Genomic DNA, 16,723 nt, shown 5'->3' on the forward strand with positions numbered 1-16,723 from the left:
CATCTGACAAAAAAGAAAAAAATATAAAGGATAGAAGATGCAGAAGAAGCAGAAGCAGTAGTGGTCAGCAGAAGCAGAAGTAGTTGACAGAGGAAGTAGGGAAACATTTAAAGCGCGTGAGAAACAGAGAGTGAATGAGAATGAGAGTGTCAGAAAGCAAGTAAAAAAGCGAGTGAATGTGGGCACCGGGCAACATATTGTGTTTCCGAATAAAAAATTCCCCCGAATTTTTGACCGAACTGAATGGGAAGGAAAGGAAATTCGTTGTCTGAAAACCAATGGGCCAAAAGCTAACTGAAAAAATTGTCAGAATAGTTTTTGGTCCGTTTGCATGACCAGTAGGCTGGCTTTTAAACATGTTTTGTACCTCAATTTTGAAGACCTGGAGATAAAACGGTAAAAAAATATAGCTGGAAGTAACTAAAAGGAGTCATTGGTAACCCTTTGTTTAATGTACTTGTTAAATTTAAAATATATTTGCTTTTAGTAAAAGCTGTATCTTCAAATTAAACAAGAAAGATGCAAAAAAGTATTTTTCTTCTGTTTGCTTGACCACTTTTTTTATTTTATCTGATTCGCATTCACACTATTATATATATATATATATATATATATATATATATATATATATATATCTTTGGCGAATGGTCTGACCTTTAGAAGCAAAATTCATAATTTCAAAAAACGTAAAAGTTAACATTCCCTGGTAATCCAATATCACAATGCATTTAGTACGATCTACCAAATGTTCGGATTGAAGCCTGCAAAAAAAAAAAATAAGCAATAGAAAAGCATTAACAACATATGTGGTTTTGAAAAATTCATTTATGTAGCAATGTACCACACCGTGATGTATTCTGAACTAAAGAGGTACAGACAAAGGTATTGATTTTAGATCTTTAACTAAATAAACAGTATGTAAATTGTGTCTTTTTCTGCAAAATTAGATCAGAACGCATGTACAGCGCTGTCTTTTTTCTAAAAGAATGACATCAATTGAATTTGGCAGACATTGAAATTTGGTTAAAGAGGTAAGGACCTTTGCTCTTTGGTTCTGAATCAAATGAAGCGCCTTGAAAGGACAGCAGTGTATCAGACGGCTTCAGGAAGACATATTGTAACAAGCAGATTGAAGATTTTCCAAAAAAAGCAAAGCCAGAGAATATATGTCATGGAAGCTTAATATCCACAAATCAATCATTAGAACAGAATTATGGGATAAATAAGGCTATTGGCTTTAAAAGGCAGGCAGGCTGTGGTACAGAATAGAGAAGCGGTTTATAAAAGTATGAAAAAAAACAAATATCAAAATTCTTAAAGGACAAAACAAAATGAATCTTCCTCCATTCTACAAATTAGTTTATATAATGGAATAGTCAGTATTTTTGCTTATTATATACATCATTGAGAAGTAGACAATAACGGGATACAAGATCAGCATGGACTACCCAGTTTGCTCATTACACTACTGACCTTCTCGGCAAATCGTCCAAAACCTGGGCGATTTGCAGAGATGCACAAATTATGATTTCTACCATTCTAAGTCTTCAGTGATTTTAATGTAGATTGAAATGTTCAGCTAAACTTGGTAAGGACCAGGCAAAAAACTTCCATTAGAGGTCATGCTAAACACGATATGGTTCACACTGCGTGGGTATTTTCTCTGCCGAGTATAGTCCTTGCCACAGAGTCCACCTGTTTTTACATGCAGCTATTTTTTGCCTGTGTAGGGACTGAAGGGGTTACTTGCATTTAATAAATGTAGAATACTGCTATAATGTACAAATGATACTTATAGTTAGATATTCAATAACAACTCTGCATATATTGACAATACTTCTGACTTCTAAAATGGCCATTGAGCACATATCCACAGACCCAGACCAAAAAAGTATTCTCCACCACCAAGGGAGAAGAAATAGCCCGAGTTATCTATGACGTTGCACAATCAAGCTCCTTTCAGCCCCATGGGAAAAAAATGGCCACAAAAGGAATTATTGGGGATTCATATATACAACCAGACTAATCTTTTATTGACCATGTCTACTTTCTTTACAGGTATGGGTGTCTTTTCCACTGCATATCCCAGAGCAATTGTTTACTATGAGCACCAAGGTCTGATGAATGCGGAGAAACACACACACTCACACACACACTCACACTCACACACAATGGGGTCTATTCAATAAGTGGGAGTTTGCAGGCAATTTAAACATTTTAACTGCCTTATATCAGTATATATTATAAAGGAGAGTTCCTTCTTCAAAAAAGTCTAGGTTGTCTCTGTATAATCCATAGGTAAGGTGTGAGTTTTCCTTATACTCTTCTGACTGATTTAGCTATACATTATACGGGGCCTGCCCTTCTTGCAGGATACACTTATTGAGGTTTGCACAGTAGAAGTTGAAGTGTTCAACTACCCCTTAATGAATGCACCCAAAACTCTATATGTGTTGCAAAAAAGGCCTGATTACCTCTAAAACGTTTTTTAATAATTAATATTTAATAATTTTAATTAATTAATAATTTTATAATTTTATAAATCAGCCCTGTTGAAAGAAATTACTCATAAGAAGTAGAAATGTTTTTTTTTTTTATTTAATACGGAATTAAGCACAATATTTACTATATTTAAATGAAAGTTATGACAAGTGTATACTAACAATATATTTTTTCATTTCACATGCTTCTGAGAGCGTTGCCTGGTTATAATGGTTTCTGACAATATGAGGACAAAGCAAATCTGACCTCATACACATACAAAATGATATTACTTGTGGTCTTTTATATACATTAGATGTGCACATCACGTACAACATTGTAGCTAATTCATTTTGTTATGTTGTCTAACCAAATAATGCCACCTCCATTAACTGAACTGATAAGCTGATCAATCAATTTAATCAATTGCTCTCTGACTCTCCTGTACATGGCCTTTTTACATAGAGAGCCACACAAGCTGCATGATTGTCATTAGAATGACACATCTGAGTCAAATTCAATGTAAATGATCGCTATGAGATTGACAGGGAGTTACACAGTAACACTAGCAGTTATAATCATGGTCAGTGGCTTGGTCATCAATAGTTGCATCTGGCAATTGCAGGCCCGTTGTCTGTCTATTCACCCCATATTTTCAGCCCCTATCTCACCTTCAATGGGAATTTTGTTCCCGGGGGAAAAATGTAATTGCTCCTTCTAACTACCCCATTATCATTATGGAGCTATGTGTCTAGCCAGCACTGCCTCTGTTACACCTTGCATCCCGGACGGCGCAGGGAGCCGGGATATGATGTCATATATTTGGGCCTGCGGAGGTAGGGCAGTGCTGGGGAGGTGCCTTAGGTCACAGCAATGGCAGCCACCTGCGAAAAATCACCGCTGCCGCCATGGATCGTTGAAAGGGAAACTGACAAATTCACTTTCAACCTGTTTCAAAGATGTGTTTTATGCCACCTTAACTCCAGCAGACATGCAATTAAAGTAGCTGTATTTTATACAGTCCTTTCACGGCTGCAAACTAGTAAAAAATGGTCCAAAAATATATGTGCCTTTTAAATAACAGTTCTATTTTAGGCGCAGACCTGTGTTTCTTTTAGGAAAAATGAGTTGGCTCCCAGATACTAGAATGTCAAAGTGTAAAACTGTTAAAATATTTATTGAATGTGGACTATTATCCACTGCAGATTGTTTGGGGGGTTCCTCTATGCGCCGTTTGTGAAGAAATTTCATGAAAGGTATCATTGGTGAACACATGTGTGATTTTTATGACCTAGACATTTTCATTGAATGGTAAGGGTTAAGTTGCCCTTTCTACTTACCTTGAATGAAGGCAAAATACATGACATTTGTTTTTCTAAAACTGTTGCTTTCATCTTAAAACTGAATTCTTTGTTACTATGATTCTTTTACAGTGCATTTCACATTTCTAACCTATGACTTATTTTTCCTATAATGGTATTTTTAATATATTTATTTTTCTAAGTACATTACTGATGTAGGGAAGGAGGGGTTTCAGGGCCATCTTTTGTGGGGCAAAAAGAGTAGCTGCCCAGGCCCCCTGAATACCTTTGGGACCTTCTTAACAATCCCCATAGTCCAACATAGGAGATCTGTCCAATTGCTAGCATTAATGTTTTCTCCTAGAGGTCTGCACATCATCTGCTGTTGTACCAGAATATGACATCATATTCTCAAATAGTGGGGACATAACTGCACAGACCTCTCGCAGACTAAGGCACAGTTAGGCCTGGGGAGATTTCCGTAGGGGCCATGATGTTTAAAGACAACCCTAAGGGTCTTAATAGTAGCTCTGCCCCCTTCTGCTTATATAAAACTTCCCTATAAGCATTATTATAGTCATTATACCCACCTACAATACGCATGGAGGAAAAGGGGAATGACAAAGACCCAGAATACACCAGAGGAAAAAGAACACAAGCATTATGGAGGATTCTAATAATACCTTGTTTCTTCTCAAAATGAAAAGGGTGATATTAAAGAAAATGAAGTATTTTCACCAAATGTGGTCTTTGTAGGCCTGACATTACCTACTATGCATTTTGACTATACCTGGGTACTTGCGGGATGCGGGCAGGAAGTCCCCTGACATCGGTGGGCGGTTTCCGCTGATATTAGTGGGAGGTCCAGATGACGTCGGTGGGCGGTTCCACTGACTGGAAGCTGTGTTGATGGGCATCCCTCCAGCTGTGATTATCCTATCATGGATCCTAGCGTCTCTGAATATGCCATTCCATGTGTGTGTAAAGTGTAACTCATTTATGTGCAGTTATATTATGAAGCAGACATAAATACGATAACAAAGAGCATGAACATGTCTGTCGATAAATAACTACAAAATTCATTAGCAGTAGATTAGTGCCAGCATCAACTGATCCACCTGTGCACCAAGAAGCCTTTGGAGGGCCTGAGGCCCTTGGGGATCCCCGGCACATCTAGGGCGACAGGGGCCTCTATAATGCCCCTGATTACAATGTAAAGATGTGGTTGCTGTACCTTCACAATTTTAATGAATCTTTTCATGTCAAGACTGGATTTGTGCTTTAATTAAGATTTTATGTTAAACTCTCTTCACAACTCATCGGTATTCACTGATGTCCAAAATATAAGATGCCTTTTGTTAAATTTCCCGCTAGCAGATTTACAACATATTTAACCACATTGATCAGTTCTCTAGAATAAAAGAAAATTAACTTAGAACCTTCCTCGTGGAGCCTAAACCACCAAAAAATTCCAAGAATTAGTTAACTCGGATGTTAAAATATCATTCCCCCCCCCCATAATTTACGTATAAAAGAGCAATATCAGAATTTTGATTTGGAAAAAATATATTTGATGATGTAGCAGTCGGTTTTCATGTTGCTCTTCCAAGTGGCTTTTTTCGCGGTTATCATAAAGACAGATCCTAGGTTGTTTCCTGTCACACATTGTTGCGATTTATTCAGCGGCAGACACAGTCGGACAGGCCTAATTAGTGCTATTGGGGTAGTCAGGATCAGAGCCTTTGTCAGCGTCTCACTTAAGAAGCAATAGAGCAGAGGGAATCCGCTGACAGTCGGAAATCCGCAACATCAAGTCTTTCACTCCTGTCTACAGCAGTGCATTGAATGTTGGATCATAGTGAACGTTATATATGGAATGTTTGAAATAATGTTTCGTATGTAAATTAGGTTCAAATGAACCTGTCCACATTTATGTTTTTGTTCATCCACCTTTTGTACTATATAAAAACGCCAAGAATGTTGAATTCCAGTGTTTTGTTCATCTTACTTATTTATATTGTATATTTCTAATTATTTTTTGTACAATAATCATTAGAAGATGATTTTCAAAATAAAGGAATTAATAATATTAAAATAGGAAAAGAATGTTTGGCTGTTTTTATCTTACTTGTTCCCATTGAAATCCTACAGAACCTTAACTAACTAACCTTAATTTCTATTTATTATTTGTATGTTAATTCAATGTTTTTGAGCATATTGTGACATATCCATATCCATATTTTATAAATTTGTTTCTTGCATAAGTGAGCATATTTTATCAAACATATTTACATTCATTTCAAAGGAGAAGAAAAGTTAGAACAAGAGGTCATAATCTAAAACTAGCGCGTCAAAGGCTTTCATGTAATGTAAGGACGTTTTACTTTACTGAGAGAGTGGTAGATAAGTGGAACAGCCTCCTAGCAGAAGTGATATAAGGTAATAAAGTAAGATATAATAAACATAAGATATAGGTATATACTTCAGGGAAAAATGGGCAGGCTGAATGGTTCTTATCTGACATCAAATTCTATGTTTTTGTTTATGTTTGTTGTTTCTAGTTGTTCTCCAAATAACATTAACATGCTTTTTCTGCCACAAGGGTTGACAGATTCATGCAAAATCTGTGTATTGAGCCCAGGCTTGCTTTAAGGGAACCTTAACAATTGGTGCCCTACACACAGATTTGGTGGGCACCAGAAACAGTAGAGAAACATCCCAAGATACATTGGATCCACACATATGCTTTCCATACAAACCTGGGGCTTTCCACAGTAGATTTAGGGCTTTAGACTCCAAGCCATCAGCTGAAAATGCCTCTGATTTCTGCTGCCTTCCTTCTAGGCTGGAGTTTGTACAATATATATATATATATATAGATATATATTACGTTTGTAATTGAATGCAAACAGGAGATCACAAAGATGGAAGCTGAGAAAAGCAAGGAGACAATAAAAAATGATCGTGTTTTATACTCAATGGCTGTTCTGTAATAAATAATAATATTTCTCAATAATATTTTTACCATATGTCTTCACAACAATATTTAAATGTGCAATTAAAGGTTATCTTAAAAAGAAAAACATGTTTCTTATTTTAGGCAAATAAAAATACAATTAGAATTACGTTTTAGTGTTATTATAACATTATTGGTAGATCAAATAAGACAGTAAATAAAAAAAAATGGCCTATCTGATCCATAATAGCTCACAGTACGTCAGTTAGCCCTGTCTGGCTTTCTTCTCTAAGAGTATAATGGATAGTTACTGTGTGTACAATGACGCCGTCAACTCATCCGGAATTGCTGATTATGGTGCTAAATATTGATTTCTTCTTCAAGATGTGTCAAATTTTTTTCCTTTCCTTAATTAGAACTTCCCTAAGCACCCAACAAGAACAAACTGAATATATCAGACTCTAGTAAGAAGAAGTGGGATTCTAGAATATAATTGTGACCTCTTGTCTTCTCCCTTTTCTCCTGAGTTTTGAGATGACTTCAGCTGTCTTCCCTGCCCTTCTCAATACATGTGATAATCATACTCATTTTTCCTACTATAGCCAGAGATAGAATTTTCCGAGACAATCTTTTTTTTATCATTTGGAACCATTGGAACGACAGCAAGAAAGCAAGAAAGCCTACAGTGCCAGAAGGTTCTTTTTTCTATTTGTTTGTTTCATGGTACGCCGCACCGAGCAATGACCTGTGATAGTAGACTCTCGAAAACAACAGAGACAGGTTCAACCAATCAAAGACAGGTTTAAAATTAACACCGATGCCTTCGTTTCTCCACTCAGGAAATAGGAAGGCCAATTTCAAAGGTGTTGTTCTGCCCTGATTATCACCCAACAATCTATCTGAATGCTTGTAGCATACAAAAAGTGTATGACTTTAACTAAGGTTGTACCTTGATAATGTGGCGGCGCAATATTTTTGACGTAATAATTTTTGTATCATTAAATAATAAACTGATCAGCATTGTTAAATTAAATAAATAGACAAATAACTATACATATGTCATAAGCACATTATTTATAATACGATAAAAAAAAAAGTTAATATAAAAATAATATAAAAATTATTCAATATTGTTGTTATGCATCATAGGCAGGGCCGGCCCGACAATGGAGCCGAGTGGGGCAACCGCTCCAGGCGGCACTTTTAAAGCGTAAGAGAGAGAAAGGGGCGCCGAGTGGTTTTTGCTTACCAAGCTGTCAGTACCCCCTCGGCGCCCCTCTCTCTCTCCTCTGCGGCGAGTCTTCCTGTTCGGTCTTGGTGCCGGCTTGTAATGCTGAGTGCTGAAAGGTAAATACAAGGGGGGGGGTAAGGGTAGATTATTGGGGGCGGCAGGGACGAAGGGAGAGAAAGGGTAGATAAGGGGGGGGCGGCATTCTAAAATTCGCCCCAGGCGGCATTTTGCCTTGGGCCAGCCCTGATCTTAGGAACAGACAAGGCACACATGGGGTTATGTACGTGTTGTAATTAACTGCAATAGCGATAACTTTAATTTCTATATCTTCTGATATTTGATTCAAGGCAAAAATGCTGACCAATCAACACAAAGAAAGAATATATTTATTCCTCGGATTATAGAATGGTAAATAGTGTAGCAATGTTTATTCCACAATATGAAGGATTAATGTTACACATTTTAGCACGTTTCTTAATTAAAGTAGGCAGGAAGTGGGCGGGATTAAGCAGGAAGTAGGGGAAAGCAGGCATGCTCAAACACCGACTTCCTGTCTGGAGAATCAATGCATCCTTCGAAGATTCTGTGAAGAGAAAACAATTAATTATTAAGTATTCTCTTATTTTTTCACATAATCATTAAAGGTAATGTTTGCTTTTAAAAGCGAGACAAGGATAAACACATTTATATATACATATTTCCATTCAAGATTTACTTTAATTTTAAAATTGAAATTTAAAAAAAACCCCACATTTTTATATAAAATATTTTTATAAAAAATATAAAATAAAATAGGGTACTTTGGCAAAATACTTTTCTAATATTCCCCAAATTAATAATAAAAAATGTTATTGCAGGAAAAAGTAATTACACAACTTGCACATATGGTGTTTATTTTCAAAATAAAAACCAAAATGCTTTATTGATTTTTAATGTATTGATCATTGTAAGCTATCAAAGCCAATAAATAAATAAATAATAATAATTTATTAATTATTGTTAATATTCTGGCCACACCTCAAATGAACAACACTGTTAAGCTGAATTTTTAACTATGTTTATTTCGATTTGCTTTCTTTTCCCGTGTCTTTAGCAAAATAAGTAATATATTTGCCAGATCCTTGTCTCCAATGGATGGACTTCAAGGGCCTTGGGGATTTTATTTCTCCTCCTTGGTTCTGTCTTGGGAAATGCTTCCGAGTCACATAAATGGAACCTCAAGCTGTCATTCATCCATTCATCTTGCATTAAATCTCAGGAGTGTGTATAACAAACACTTTTTTAATTATTTGTAATTATTACTATTGTTTTTGGGTTTTTTTTATTTTGAAGAGCGGTAATCTTGAAATTTCAGAAACTATACCCATGGGACATTCTACAATCATTTATGTGGTGTTAAGTCTTGAGGCCCGCTTCATGAATCTTAACCATGAGAAAAAAAATAAAAAATTAAGTGACAGATATAACTCATAGTACTTTTTTTTTAATAAGCACGCGATCCTGCTAAAGCTACTATCAACACTCTCTTGATATCAAAAATAATAACTGGTTTTTCACTGGTACAGCTCGGAAACACAGGGGTATAAGATATACTGTACTTTAAGCTCTGTTTGATGAATTTGAGCACAGTTCCTAGGGGATAGATTACTATAAACCATGCTCTTTTACTGTCTAATCCCGACTTGATTTGATTTACGCTTTAATACAGCTGCCTGGCAAGTCAACAGCAAATAGAGACTATTTATGTAATCATATTGTAAGTAGCGGGACAAGAGAAAACTCTCTAGAACCTTTTTTTGGAAAAGAGTTTGTTGTACTTTTTTTTATTTATTGAACAGCAGGGCTCGGGGCCTTCCAATGCGCATTATAATTGGTTTTCTGCTTGAACTTTCAAAAACTGTCATGTCAATACTCAAAGAGAATTTTTTTGCTTAGTATATGGCTGTGGGCTCTCTTCTCTCATGTGCTACTTGACAAAGTTCTTGTAATATCTTTGAGGCAAGTCCTAGACTTTTACCGTAGTTGCTATTTAGGAGTCTGCAAGTCAGAGTTATTTATCAACAGTGTTTCTTTTCCTCAACTTGGCATGAGCCTCTCCTCTGGAAACAAAAATGTTAATTTGTGTCGCCCATTCATGATACATCTACATGCGTGTCCAAACGGACTTCATTGGTGTCCCAGTTTATATTTTTCGGCCTCTTTACTTCTTACCTCGATGTTCCAGATAGTAGCTATGGTCTTTAAATCACTGCCCTACCAAAGAAGACAAGACCATTTGTTTACATTTATTTTAAAAAAAATACTTAAATTCTTATCATTCCTCAGTGAGGTGTTGTCTTAAATATTCATAATAATGGAGCATAATATTCTTCGGACCCGGGTTTGTGTTGTTTTATTCGTTTTTGAATGTTTTTCCACTAAACATTTTTAAAAATTTTTAATAAAGTATTGGAGAACTATTAATCCAGTGGATTTTGTTAACACATGAATATTATATGGTGTGTGTTTTTAACATAATATTATTTGTTAATTACGGTAATTCATAAATACTATATTTAACTTATTCTTTGAAGCTATGTAATAAAATCACTCTGATACGGTGGAACTGTTTTTGAAATAGATGAAAAAATCACTCTGTTGATTTTGTTGTTTATGGTGTTGGGTTTGCCATTAACGTTTGATAAATAAGCTCAATTATTTAAGAAAAATGTATTTATTCTGTGTGAATTAATTAACTTTGTAGCAAAAAGCTCATAAGAAACCGCTTTTCAAATATGAAAAGATCTCTATATATGATCACTTGCCTCAGCTCCCAAAGGAATGGCGTGAGAGTCTTGTCGAGTGTTTCAAGGAACATACATAGGTGATCATATGTAGAGATCTTTTTATTTTTGGGATGTAGCTTGTTAGGAGCTTTTTATCTCAAAGTTAATTAAAAGTTATGTTTTAAATAATCAGAGTTCTCAATCTAATTGAACAGTTTATACATCCATCAATGTGGAGCTCCTTGGGTCGGTCAGGGGAGATCATCTGATCTCCCCAACTGGCCCATGATCCACACTGCCCACAAAAGTGGGACAGTGCCCGAAAATCGCTAGGTATGCTTAATTAGAACATATATGCTGTTCTATATGTACCTGCCAGGTATTTATTATTATTATTATTTATTGCTTTATATAGCGCCATCAAATTATGTTGCGCTGTACAATGGGTAGACAGGACATGTAGTATGTAACATAACAAACTGACTTACAGAGACATTGTTTGCACTATGTAAAACGGTTTGGACAATGTGAAATGCGATTCTGTACAAAAATAAAGATTTAGGGGGGGAAAACTGTATACACTGGATTATGAACATAAAATTTGCTGCGTGATATCAATATTATGCACCTGCAATATATATATATAAAAAAATCAGAACTTGCCTCAAATACCTACATATTAGCTGATGTTATCAGATTAAACCATTCAAGAACAATTTGCAGCAACACACAAACCCTTCGTCAGGAATTCTAGATTATTTGGATATCACAATATTAAATAATAGAATAAATTCATAATAAAGCACATATTAGCAAATTTGTGTTAATAATAATGTAACAGTCTCGCTTGGCATATAAACAGTGTTAAAAAAAAAAGTCTGTTTTTTTTATTATTTATAGCTTTAAACTGGAATTGTTTAATATTTATATATATCAGCCGGCCCTTTCGGTAACATTAACAAAATCCTTCCAGCCCCTGATGAAAATTCATGAACTATCAGACTTTGCTCAAAGTACATCTGATTCATCCCAAGCACCGGCCCATATCATGATCTTTTCATACACCAAGTACAAAGAAATATATCTTTCTGTAGCATTTGTGTCCCAAATCTATATCAAGGCAACTCTTTTAGTCAACTAGGAAATTTATATACTAGACGCTAAGCCTCCTTTAATATCCTCACTCTATCCTCTGGGCATTTATTGCTGTTCTTTCTAGTTCAGTAACCAGTGAGCAGAAGGTTCATTAAAACTAATTGAATTGGAAACTTGTCTGCCCTGGGAAATGTTAACCCTTTCTTGGTGTTTGTGCGAAATTTCTTTTTTTTCTGTTCCTTCAGGTGTGATGATTGGGCATTAAAGGGACCGGAACAATAGTATGGATAAAGCCATTGTAATTTTCAATGCCTTGCATAGAACATATTCGACTATTTTTCCACCCCTTTGGCTAAGATAGCTATCTACATGCATTATTAACCCTTACAGCCTTGTTTAGATTTCGTACTAAATTCCTACATTGTAAACTCGTTCAGCCCTATAGAATTTATAGTCTGCAACAATTACTATATTATTCCTGCATTATTGATTAACCCTTTCAGCTTCATGTATAATCTAGTCAGGAACACATATCATTAACTCTTTCAGCTATAAGGATAGTCCAATCTAACATTTTTTTTTTCCTTTAATTTTTCTGTGTTTTTACAAAAAGGTAAATCAACTGGAATAATATATTTTATTTTATTCCCTCTTTCTCCACTCCATGTAACAACACTACAGCAAACAATTTCCACTAAAATTAGACATCTATTATTTACTTAATGCTACAATGAAAGGGCCTACTTTCTTTTTTTCTAATCTATATTCAATAACAGCAAAATGTCAAATGGGAGATATTAAAATAATTAACTGTACAGAAATAGCAAACCTTTGATAATTTTGCCTTTTCACGAAAGGCTCGCTAGCTCCTACAAGACATATTTTAATGGGTCTCTATTATAATTTTGCTGCGTTACCGAATAAATTTGTGCTTGAAGATATTGACAAAATGAACCACTTGGTAATAGTCACAGTGGTAAATTTTTGCCAGCTTTGAAAAAGAAAATCAATTCAAAATAACAAGCGACCTACTCTTGCTAATAAAAGTAAATATTTATGACTGATTTGAGTGGGCTCCAATATCAGTCAATCACTTTCTAAAGGATCTTTGCAATTCATTAACCTCCTTTTACTGGTCTTGTCCCTGTCGGTATTAGCCATTAAAAGGGAAATAGGGAGGGGGCTTACTTTCTTCTGCTCATCATTCAGAGCTTATTTGTTCATTCCCGTACATTGCTGCAGAATTGATTGTCTGTTTAGTCATATGAATGATAAAGCATTGATGCCACAAATGTTGAAAGCATTCATTTGTTTCTGAAGGAGGTGGAAAGTCTTTAAGGTAGGCTGGTACGATGCTTTGTAACCATTCCCAAAATATCTTCAGTGAAGTAGGATATATCTATTTATTTTATTCAGAGTTTTAATAAATCATTAGTGTGTCGAGGTTCACATTGCTTGGAAGAAACAAGGGTTCCCTCTAAGGTGAGAAGTCCAACACTCGGCAGGTTTCATGGGAAAAATAGGTTCTCAAGGCAACATTTTTCAGAGCAAGCCTCTTTTAACTGTGGAATTGCTGAGAGCTTAGTGGAACCATAACAAGAAATGCCATTTTAGAGGAAAAGGGACTTCAAAGGGATGATTTCATATGAAACTGCGAATAGACAGTTGGCCAGGGGAAAACGAGTTGAGGTGTTAGCATTGTTTTAATTCTAATGATATTTCATGCCAATTGTCTCCTCAAAAGACAGTATTGATTGGATGTGACACAAACAAGTTTGAGATAAACTCACAAAGGCCATTTAGTAGCCTGTGGGCCTCCTTGCTCTCTTGTGCCTAAAGGAATACCATTTGGGCCACCCTGAAAGGCCGGCGAAGGCTGAAATGTATGGCTGGGGTTGTAGTAGAGATTTCCCTTGCACTTTGGTTCTGGACTGTCCATACGGCGGGATCAGACTGTTAAGTTGATGAACGTTTTTCCTCTGTGATGTAATTTGCAAACTGTAAAGCAGCAGCCCATCCACAGAGAGTTCATTTCAAACTTGTTTTTCATGATAGATGTGACAGTTATCTACAGCCCATGTCAAAGTACCAAGTAGTCTGTATCATGTCTGGTGACACTTAGTTACCAACATTCTTAAAGATGCCACAATATTCCTGACACATAACTATATGTAATAGTTGTGGGCTGTTCTGATCCTCCAGACTTTTGGCAACTGGACATTCATGATGTCCAAATGAACCGGGTATAAGGGGAGAGTGGATATGAAGTAGTGAAATGGCAACAATAACGAGCAAAACGTACTATGATGTCATAAAGCTGCTCACACAACCTGGGTGACAAGACGTGCCCTGGCAGAGGTGCCCAAACATTGTAAATTCATTAAAATTACAATATTATCCTTTTCGGTGTCGATAATTATAATATATTTGAATAATTTTTCTATATATATGCCCCTCTTAGTTGTAACCGCTGATCACTGTAACTCTAAAAGGCCCTGTTGCTGTAAAGTTCCATTGCAAGATACACAAAAAATAGTATTTAAATTAAGACGCATGCAAAGGAAAAATACACTGTAGCACTTTTTTTATAGCCCTGCGTATATTTACTCAATGATCTCTCTCCCTTGCCGCGTTTCCATGTCGTAGAATGACGGTACACCGTCATGCTGTTGTACCTTAGAATAAAAAAAGCAACTATACCACAAACACTTTCCGACGTGTCAAGCGCAGGCAGTCGCCATATATTCCTGTCAGACAAAAAAAAAAGTCACGCTTCTGGTTTTTCTACCCTGAGAGCAAAACCAGAATACCTTAAATTTAACCGTTAACCTCTCCCACTCTTTTTTGTGACATCAGCAAGCATATCCTGAGAAGGTGTGTGTCTATGAATGACAGTTTTTGTCCCCCCCAAAAAAAGTATTTTATGAATAACCACATTTTAAAAAAAAAAATACTATGTGCATTGTCATTGTTTGCTTAGTACTTACTTAATGTACATTCAGCTGATATATATATATATATATATATATATATATATATATATATATATATATATATATAGGTAAAGAGACATTCCTTTTTATTGACCACAAAGGGAGTTTCTTTAACCCCTTCCTGGACCTAGTCTTTCTGGGGAGGTTGAGCAGGGCTTACTTAATCCCCTTTAATGCCACTGAAGCCAATGTTTTTGTAACTATTTTATTTAAAAAGTTTTTAAAAAAATCATGTAAGCAATTTTAATTAGCAAGCGATAATATACAGGTTCTAAGAACGGCTCTGCAATGTTAAAATGTAGAAAATTGCCCTAAAGGTCCTGTTCCAAAGCATTTTAAGAAACTAAACATTAGCAGATCTGTCATTTGTACCGTCTCTGAAGTTTTAATCACATAGAAGCAACACAGAAACCTTTACTAAACATTTTTCACATTCTATAGCAACAACCTTCATGTCACATAACAATTAGGTTTTCCGAAATCTTCAGCAACCTAGGTGTAACAATGCCTTTAAAAGAAAAAAGCAGAAATCGTACTTAGAGAACAACATACTTACAGTATATGCAAGTTTAATATGGCCAAATGTTAAAGCGCTAGACTCCACACCTGAAATGTTGCCCACAAGAGCAGCGGTGTAAAGGTTATCATGGGAGTACCATCAAACGAGGCATGGACTAAAAAGAGGAGTTGATTAAGGAGAAATTTAATGAATTAGAAAATGGGAGGAAATTACAGAAAAATCATGGATACATTATTATTATTTATTGTTTTATATAGCTCCATCAAATTCCGTAGCGCTGTACAATGAATGCATGGACTTTGACTTTTTGTCACTTGCAACATTTTATAAATAACTGTCCAAACCAGAAAGCAGCACAGACAAAAAAAACATATCTGCATATCAAAAACAACGTTGCGCAGGCATACATTGTGGCTTCTCGTGAACATTGAGATGTGGTTGGTATAACACTAGGTGCAGTGAGCAAAAAGTCCATGTCTCAATTATACTTTTATTCTTAAGGAATCTTCAATGTATCCTATCTGAGAGATCCAACAACCTCAGTCATCCGTCTTGGCCTCGCCATTGAGGTGTGGTTGATGTCTATTTCAACACGGTGAGCAAGGGGTCTACATGGAGACTACCCTCTTACTCCTGTGGATAGTGTCTGATATGATGCTCGCTCGGGTGTATATCCTATGAGTCGGGATTATGTTTTGCTTTTGATACAAAAGGCCTATAAATGAACAGACCCATAACATTAGCTTAGTCAGTAACACACACATCTTAATAGTTTACCCTGTTTAATAGCACACATCCAGGATCACTGTATTTTAAATATCCTGTTGTCCCATGATGGTTAAAGTCATTTATTCTATATTCTGCCGCGTGTCATAAAATAAACATAATGCATTTCATGGTATTTTTCACAGGGTTAAAGTTTCCATTAGCACCAAAGCTTTCAAAATCCCAGCTGTAAATATGGTGTTTGTGGAAAAGGAAAAAAAAAACAGCCATCTCTATAAAACAAGGCTAACTGATGAAGTTGTTTCGACCCTCCAACCAGGGCCGTCTTTATATCTAATGGGGTTTTGGAAAGCCCCACCACCACCACCACCATGCCACTTTCCTCAGTGATACTTAGTTGCAAGTGAAGGTGGAGACTGGCCATCTGGCATACGAGGCAGATGCCCAGTGGGCTGCTAGCAATTGGCACCCCATACTCACCTGATCCAGTGGCTGGGTATGCTTGGCTGCACTCTATGTGCATATTAAAGAATAGCATACTTACATCATTAGCCAGATTCCGTGATCTCCACCAATACTTCTGAGTTCGTGGTCTGTGAATTGATTTTCAAGAAATCTCAGTGATTTACCGTACTATGCTGGGTTCAATAGTACG

This window comes from Spea bombifrons, chromosome 7 (genome assembly GCF_027358695.1).
Source record: "Spea bombifrons isolate aSpeBom1 chromosome 7, aSpeBom1.2.pri, whole genome shotgun sequence".
In the NCBI taxonomy this organism is placed as follows: Eukaryota; Metazoa; Chordata; class Amphibia; order Anura; family Pelobatidae; genus Spea; species Spea bombifrons.